General features: G+C 41.7%; 1 long non-coding RNA gene across 1 annotated transcript; it reads left to right on the top strand.

The window, feature by feature from the left end:
• Positions 1-518: 518 nt before the first annotated feature.
• On the top strand, positions 519-5,797 carry LOC114222375 (uncharacterized). The gene is made up of 3 exons (XR_003611926.2): positions 519-632; positions 2,549-2,638; positions 4,438-5,797. It is a non-coding gene; the product is annotated as an uncharacterized LOC114222375 (long non-coding RNA).
• Positions 5,798-6,933: the final 1,136 nt, after the last annotated feature.

The following is a 6,933-nucleotide window of genomic DNA, read 5'->3' on the forward strand; positions in this document are numbered from 1 at the left end:
TAATATTTTTAGATAGCCAGCTTGAAGATAGGTTTGTTTTTCCCCCCTCCAAAAAATCAAGGAAGAGACAGGTATTTAAAGCTAATAATAAGCTCATATTCAAGGCTTCTTATTTCTACACATTTCCTAAAATCTCCGGTCGTTGTGAATAACCTGAGCTTTTTCCTGACCAACTCTACTAGGGAAAAAACGTACAGCTTATTTCGAGGTATGCCTCCACACAGCGGGCCTTCCGTAGGCTTGCTCTCTCACTCCCTTGAACTTCCTCTTTGTGCCCTCTCTATTTTCAGTGGAGTGACAGAGGGCAACGCCGAGGTCCGCCCCGCCCGCGGCGGCGTTTGGGAGCGCGCGCGCCCGGCTGGGATCGGGCGCGCAGCCCAGCGCCAGGAGCAGCCTGGTTTCCGGGCGTGCGGCCGGCCTGCGCGCGGGCGGCTCGGCCGCGCCCCCGCCGCCCGCCGTCCGCGCGCCCTGCCCGGGAGCGCGGCCGCAGGGGAGCCCAGGGGAGCGCGCCGGAGCTGCCCCGGGACACGCGCGGCTGTCTGGGGGGTACTGAGCATCCGCGGCTCTGCCAAGACGCGGCTGCCTTCGTAACTGACTCACCGTTACCGGAAGACAAACGACCCTGGCCCACGGTAGTGTCAGCTTTTCTCCGCGTGATTTCACTTGCCAGCTTTCCTAGCAAGGCGAGCGGCTGATCCGTGTGAGCACTATTACCATATATAGAGAGGAAGTGCCTGGTGAAAAAAGAACCCAGGCGAAGCCTTAGTCAGTGGCCTTGGGTGGGAGTGACTGTTGGGAGGGTCAAGATGAAATGTGCCCTTCAGCAGACGCGATTACTAACCGTGTTAAATCTGCAGATGATTCAAAAGACAGATCGGAAAAAGGAAGTGTTGCAAATGCCCCGCACTCGGAACTCGCAGGAGTTGCTGCACAGTCATTTAAACAGTTATTAAAATTCTGGAGAACTTGAAAGACAGACTTTTCTCAACCTTCATGTAAAAAAATAATTGTTACAACCTTGATTGCTACATTTGCTTATTTTTTTAAAGAAAACAAGAAATATTCTAAATAGAAGCAGTCCAGCTTATGCTCTAGGACAAAAACCTCTGTGCCTTTGAAGCATTGCTATACTTTTTTAAATAATGCAAATAGAGACATAAGACAACCTTGCTGACAAGTCTAAATATGGTTAGTAATGGCTTTGCTGTTTGTGAGGATTATAAATATGGATAGTAATTATGGATAAATATGGATAGTAATATGGATAGTACTGGATACTTTATTGTAAGTATGGATAAATACAGATAGTAATGGCTTTGATGTTTGTGAGGTGATATGATAATTACTAGCAGACCAATAGATATGATAATTACTACAACCACCAAGAATTTTGACCAGAATGGTTTCAAGAGGAGGCAAAGGACTTCTGGATGAATGTTTGGAAAAGGGTGGAAAGCTTTTATTGCTCTTCCAGACTCTTCCATTTGGCCAGCCTATGCCTAGCTCACACTACCTTACTTTCCACTCATAAAATGGTTGTAGCCTCTGTCTCTACTCAGTGTTTAGTACCCTCTTAAAATCTTCTGTGATTATGCCCATAAAGCTTTTTGAATCCCTTGGAAGCAATACATTCTCATTTTTAAAACTTACATATGGTTTTATTATCAAGTAATAATATATAGTTTAGCATATATGTATATATAGTTATACTGATTATCAGGTTATAATAAGTCTGTCACATGGGAAGTTTAAACATTACTAAATAACCAGAATGAGCCCATGGGCTTATTCTTGGAGTCCATAAAACTGCGCCCCCAAAAAAAGTATTCTGTGCAAATCAACTAGAAAAATACTTCTAAACCCCTGCTAAGACTAAATGAGCAAGGTGACACAGGAAACCAAATAATTACCCAGTGAGCATTTCTTTGCATAAAACAGGGAGAAAAAAACCAATCTTTTCCTCCAAAATAATAATATTTTTCCACTAAATAGATTATCTTCTTTTTTAAATAGGAGTTAACATTCTCACGGTGGAAAATTCAAACAGTACAGAAATGCAAAAAGAAAAATGTGAATACCATTTTATAGTTCCACTCTCCGCAAAGACCAGAGAGATAATATGCTGCCAGACCTCTTTCTAAGGATAGACACACACACACGCCCACGCGCATGCATGCACAGGTCCATATGATCATAAGATAATGTTCCACAATGAATTTTATATAACTTTATAGACTAATATGTATAGATCAACACCATTCTTTCTTTTTTAACTTATTTATTTATTTGAGAGAGAGAGCATGAGCAGGGGGAAGAAGCAGAGGGAAAGGGAGAAGCAGACCCCTGGCCAAGTGGGCAGGGTCCGGGGGGGGGGGGCCTGATGCGGGGCTCAATCCCAGGACTCTGGGATCATGACCTGAGCCAAAGGCAGATGCTTAACCGACTGCACTACCCAGGCGCCCTGCAACCCTATTCTTTTTATTGGCTGCAGCCATTGACTGGATACACCACAATGTATTTAATCTGTTTCCTTTTGATGAAATCTTAGGGTTTCCCTCAGTGGTTTACCTATTGAAGGAAATGCTGCCTTGAACATCTTTGAATTTTTGCATGCCCATGACCAAGTATTCCTGCAAAGGTAAATTACATAAGAGGGATCTCTGGGTCAAAGTTTATACACTTTAAAAATGTTGTTACAGTTTCAATTGCTCTTCCTCCTCTCAAAAGTCCTCCATGTACCCACCTCCTACATTGTCTGAGTGTCCCTTTTCTGTAGCTGTTGTTTCTGCAGCTGGAGCCATTCTTGTTAAGGTACGTTTGAAGTTTTACCCGTTTGACAGTATGTTATTATGATCAAAGACCCCTCCCCAAATGTATCATCTGATCTAGCCAATCAGTTCCCTTGCCATGGGCTTTTCCCAGCAGGCAAATGGGAAACAGTGTTCCCTCTACTATTTGCTACACAAACACCTAAACACAGAGATCTGGAAAAGCTGGTATCCAGAATGTGGTTTAGACATGAGGTCCAGGAGATGGCTCCCATTCCCCCTCGTTCCCAAATCTGAATGGTGCGATTCCCACCTGCTTTCTGACTTTCTAAAGCAATAATGAGCATGCAGAGAGAGAGAGAGAGAGAGAGAGAGAGAGAGAGAGAAGAGAGGGTTGGCAGGGCCTCCTCAGGCCTGGAGTCAGTTTCCCCACCAGATGCAGGAAAAAGATAACGTGGATGAGATGAAGTCAACCATGAGTTCATCTCTTTCAACACCCAGTGCTTCCTTCTGTCCACAGTACATTTGGCACAGACGACTCTTCTGGAGAGGAAGCTAGGAAGAGCCCGGTTGAAGGCAGGTCAGCAAGAGGGAGCATTGCAGAAATTACCCCTCCCCTAATGTTGCTTCCTCCTCTCTTGCTTTATACTTTATTAGGCCAGTTTTCATGTGTTCTTTTTTCTCTTTATTGGCTAGGCAGTTCTACATATTATTTTAATTCTGCTAGTAGTCATTATTATATTCTAACAGAGAAATGTGGGTCCACATTCTCTATCCGAGTCTAACATCAAATCAGAGAATTATGTTCTCTCCTACTGAGAGACCTCAGTCGGGACATTTGGCAAGCTTTCACTTTTCCCTCCCTCCCTTATACTTTCCTTTCCCAGCTTTACTGAATAATCGGCCCAGTTTTCCAGATTTTTCTTAGAATATGACTTCTTTGTCAAGATCACTTTTAATTGCATCATGCTTCAGTTATCCAAATTTATTTACATTTAACTTTGAGTTTTATTGAATTTGTACTATTGCTGCCCTCTCTTGTACACTGTATCTTTGTCTTTCTTGGGATCTTTATTATGATTCTGTTTTTATTTACCTGAAATATTTTCACAAGTAATTATCCAGAAAGTGTACCTTGTTGGTCTACTATTCCATTCTGAATCTCTCAAATTATAACCCCCTTCCTTTGTTAACTTGTAGCTCTGGTAAAACCTCACATCCTTCATAGTTGTTGATATTAGAAATGGGCTTTTGAAAAACAATTCCTTCTTTGGTTGGTGAACATTTTCAATCTGCAAACACAGTCCTTTCTCCAGTTCTGAAGAATTATATTCTATCAGTTCATTAATTACTCATTCTCCCTTGCTTCCTTTTCTTGCATTTAGAACTGATTATTTTTAGGCTTCCAAATCTGTTCTCCAAGATGCTCATCTTTTCTCATGATCTTTCTCCTTCTTTTGTGTGTGCTCTATCAACATCGTATGGCTTTTAGAATTATCTGTTATATTCTTCACTGTCATTCAGACTTTTGTCAGTTATGGTTTCAGTTTTTTTTTCAAAGAATTATTCTTGTTTTCAGAGTGTTTCTTTTTGGTAAAAGCCTGGCTTTCATTGTGAATATGAATGAGAAGTTTTCTTCTAAACTCTCTCCTGCTTCTTGTTTCAACAGGTTCATTTGTTCAGCAATCAGCTTGGTGCTCTCCTTTTGACCGGATGATTGTACTTTATGTGGTTAGCGATTTGGTGCTATTGTCCAGCTTACTTAATATTGTTAGCCAGTGTGTCTCTTACATAATTCTTGCAGCCAGTGTGAGTACTTAACATAATTCTTGTAGCAGATCAGAAGGAGACTGGAAGTCAGAGAAATGTGCTTCTGGGATTTCCCGGGAGGAAATGGTCTGAGAGTTGAAAAATCGGAGTCATTGAGCCTTCTGTTAGATGGATGGGTGGTAAGGGCATGCTGCAGGTGTTTTCCCTTCAAAGTGCTCAGAGGAAACTGGTCTGGCATCATGCTGATTCCTCTTGATCAAGGCAGGAAGCAATGGGGTCTAGGTGACAAATGGAATTGGATCTATTCCTCTGGCCAACTGGAGAGATTCAGGCCAGTGAGGGGACTCCTTTAGACAAGGCTTCTGACCACAGAGTCTAAGGGCTTCCCATAGGAGAGCTGAACCAAACCAGATGGTCTTTCTTTAACCTGACTCTCCCGTGTGCAAACTCTGTATTAGTTTTCTATTGCTACATAACAAATTACCACAAACTTAATGGCTTAAAATAACACATGCCTATTATCTCACAGTTTCCATGGGTCAGGATTCCAGGCATGGCTTAGTTGGACGCTCTGCTGAGGTCTCACAAAGCCACAATTACGACGTTGGCCACGACTGCAGTTCTCATATGGGGCTCTGGGTCCTCCCCCAAGCTTATTCAAGTTTTTGGCAGCATTCTGTTCCTTGCAGCTGTATGAACAAGGTCCCTATTTTCTTGCTGGAAGCCACTCTCAGTTCATAAACCCCTTGTAGTCTCTTGTCATATAACCAGTTCACAATCTGGCTATCTGCATTTTTTCCAAGCCAGCAGAAGCACATTTCTCTGACTTCCAATTGCCTTGCAGTCTGCTACAAGAGTGCCTTATAGAATGTAATACATCAAGGGAGTGACTATTCCATCATCATTTGCCACATGGCATCGTTTAATCAAGGGAGCAACTACCTATCCATCATATGCAAAGGTTCTGTCTACATTCAAAAGGAGGGGATTATCCAAGCCATGTGTACCCGTGGGTGGAACTCTTCAGGAACCCTCTAAAATTCTGCCCTTCACAATTTCAGAAATGTAAGAATCCATTCCAGTTTCCAGTGGGGGAATGACATTTCTCCTTCTATGTTAGTTGAGTCACTTTTGTAAAGAACTGGGTAGTAGAGAGTGGAGGGAAGGCAGATTGTCAAAGGTGTGTGCTTGACATCACATTAAATTATCCAGATAATTATCTTAGCTTTCTACCTTAATGAATTGATGTTTTTAACTTTTGTTGTTGTTTTTACTTTAAAAAAAAATGTTCTTCAAACATTTCAACTAATCTGAAATGTAAATAAAATCACCTTATAAATTTGAAGCAGTATATCTGTCTAAATTAATAGGCTTTATTTTTAGATCAAATTTAGACTAACAGAAAATCCAGCATAAAGTACAAGTTCCCATATACCCCTGTATCTCCACTCCAACACACACACACACACACACACACACACACACACACACACACACACACACACACACACACACACACGGTTTCCCCTAACATTAACATCTCAAATTAGTGTGTTACCTTTGTTGCAAATGATGAGCCAATAGTATCTACTATTAAGTCTCATACAGAATCGTTTCAGCACTGTATTTTTTAATAAGGAATTTTTCTTTTAAATCAGGTCTTTGTCCCGTGTGACCTATGTGACCATTTTAGGCAAATGTAGGGTCTGTGGACAGCCCATGTGACCGGCCAGGATATAACAGAGCCTTCTGTGACTAAATAGAGGTTGGCCTGAGATTGCTGATATTCAAAACTGATTATTAGGCACAATGTACTTCAATCTGTTTAAGAAGAACACAGTCTCTGGGGAGAGAATTTTAAGACAAAGAGCGGTTTTGGTAATAATACCAATTTTGGTCCAGACCAAAATGCAGTGGTACAGAAAGACGATGAGTTTTCAGAAATAAATTATCTTGAGAATGCTCTGTGATGATAATGAGAAGACCGGGAGAAAATATTTCATAAGACTTACCTGATAAAGGACTGATATCAAAAATATCCAAAGAACTCTTAATAATCAACATTAAGAAAAGAAACCAATCCAGGGGCACCTGGGTGGCTCAGTCGGTGAAGCAGCTGCCTTCGGCTCGGGTCATGAACCCCGGGGTCCTGGGATCGAGTCCCACATTGGGCTCCCTGCTCCACGGGGAGTCTGCTTCTCCCTGACCCTCCCCCCTCTCATGTTCTCTCTCTCTCTCTCTGTAATAAATAAAATCTTAAAAAAAAAAAAAAACTAATCCAGTTAAAAAGTGAGCAAAAAACCTGAACAGATGCCTCACCAAAGATGTACCGAAGGCTTATAAGCATATGAAAAGGTTCTCTATGTATATGTCACTAGGAAATCACAAATTAAAA

This window comes from Eumetopias jubatus, unplaced genomic scaffold (genome assembly GCF_037043125.1).
Source record: "Eumetopias jubatus isolate StellerSeaLion01/CBP00866 unplaced genomic scaffold, mEumJub1_p1.0 scaffold_8, whole genome shotgun sequence".
Classification (NCBI taxonomy): Eukaryota; Metazoa; Chordata; class Mammalia; order Carnivora; family Otariidae; genus Eumetopias; species Eumetopias jubatus.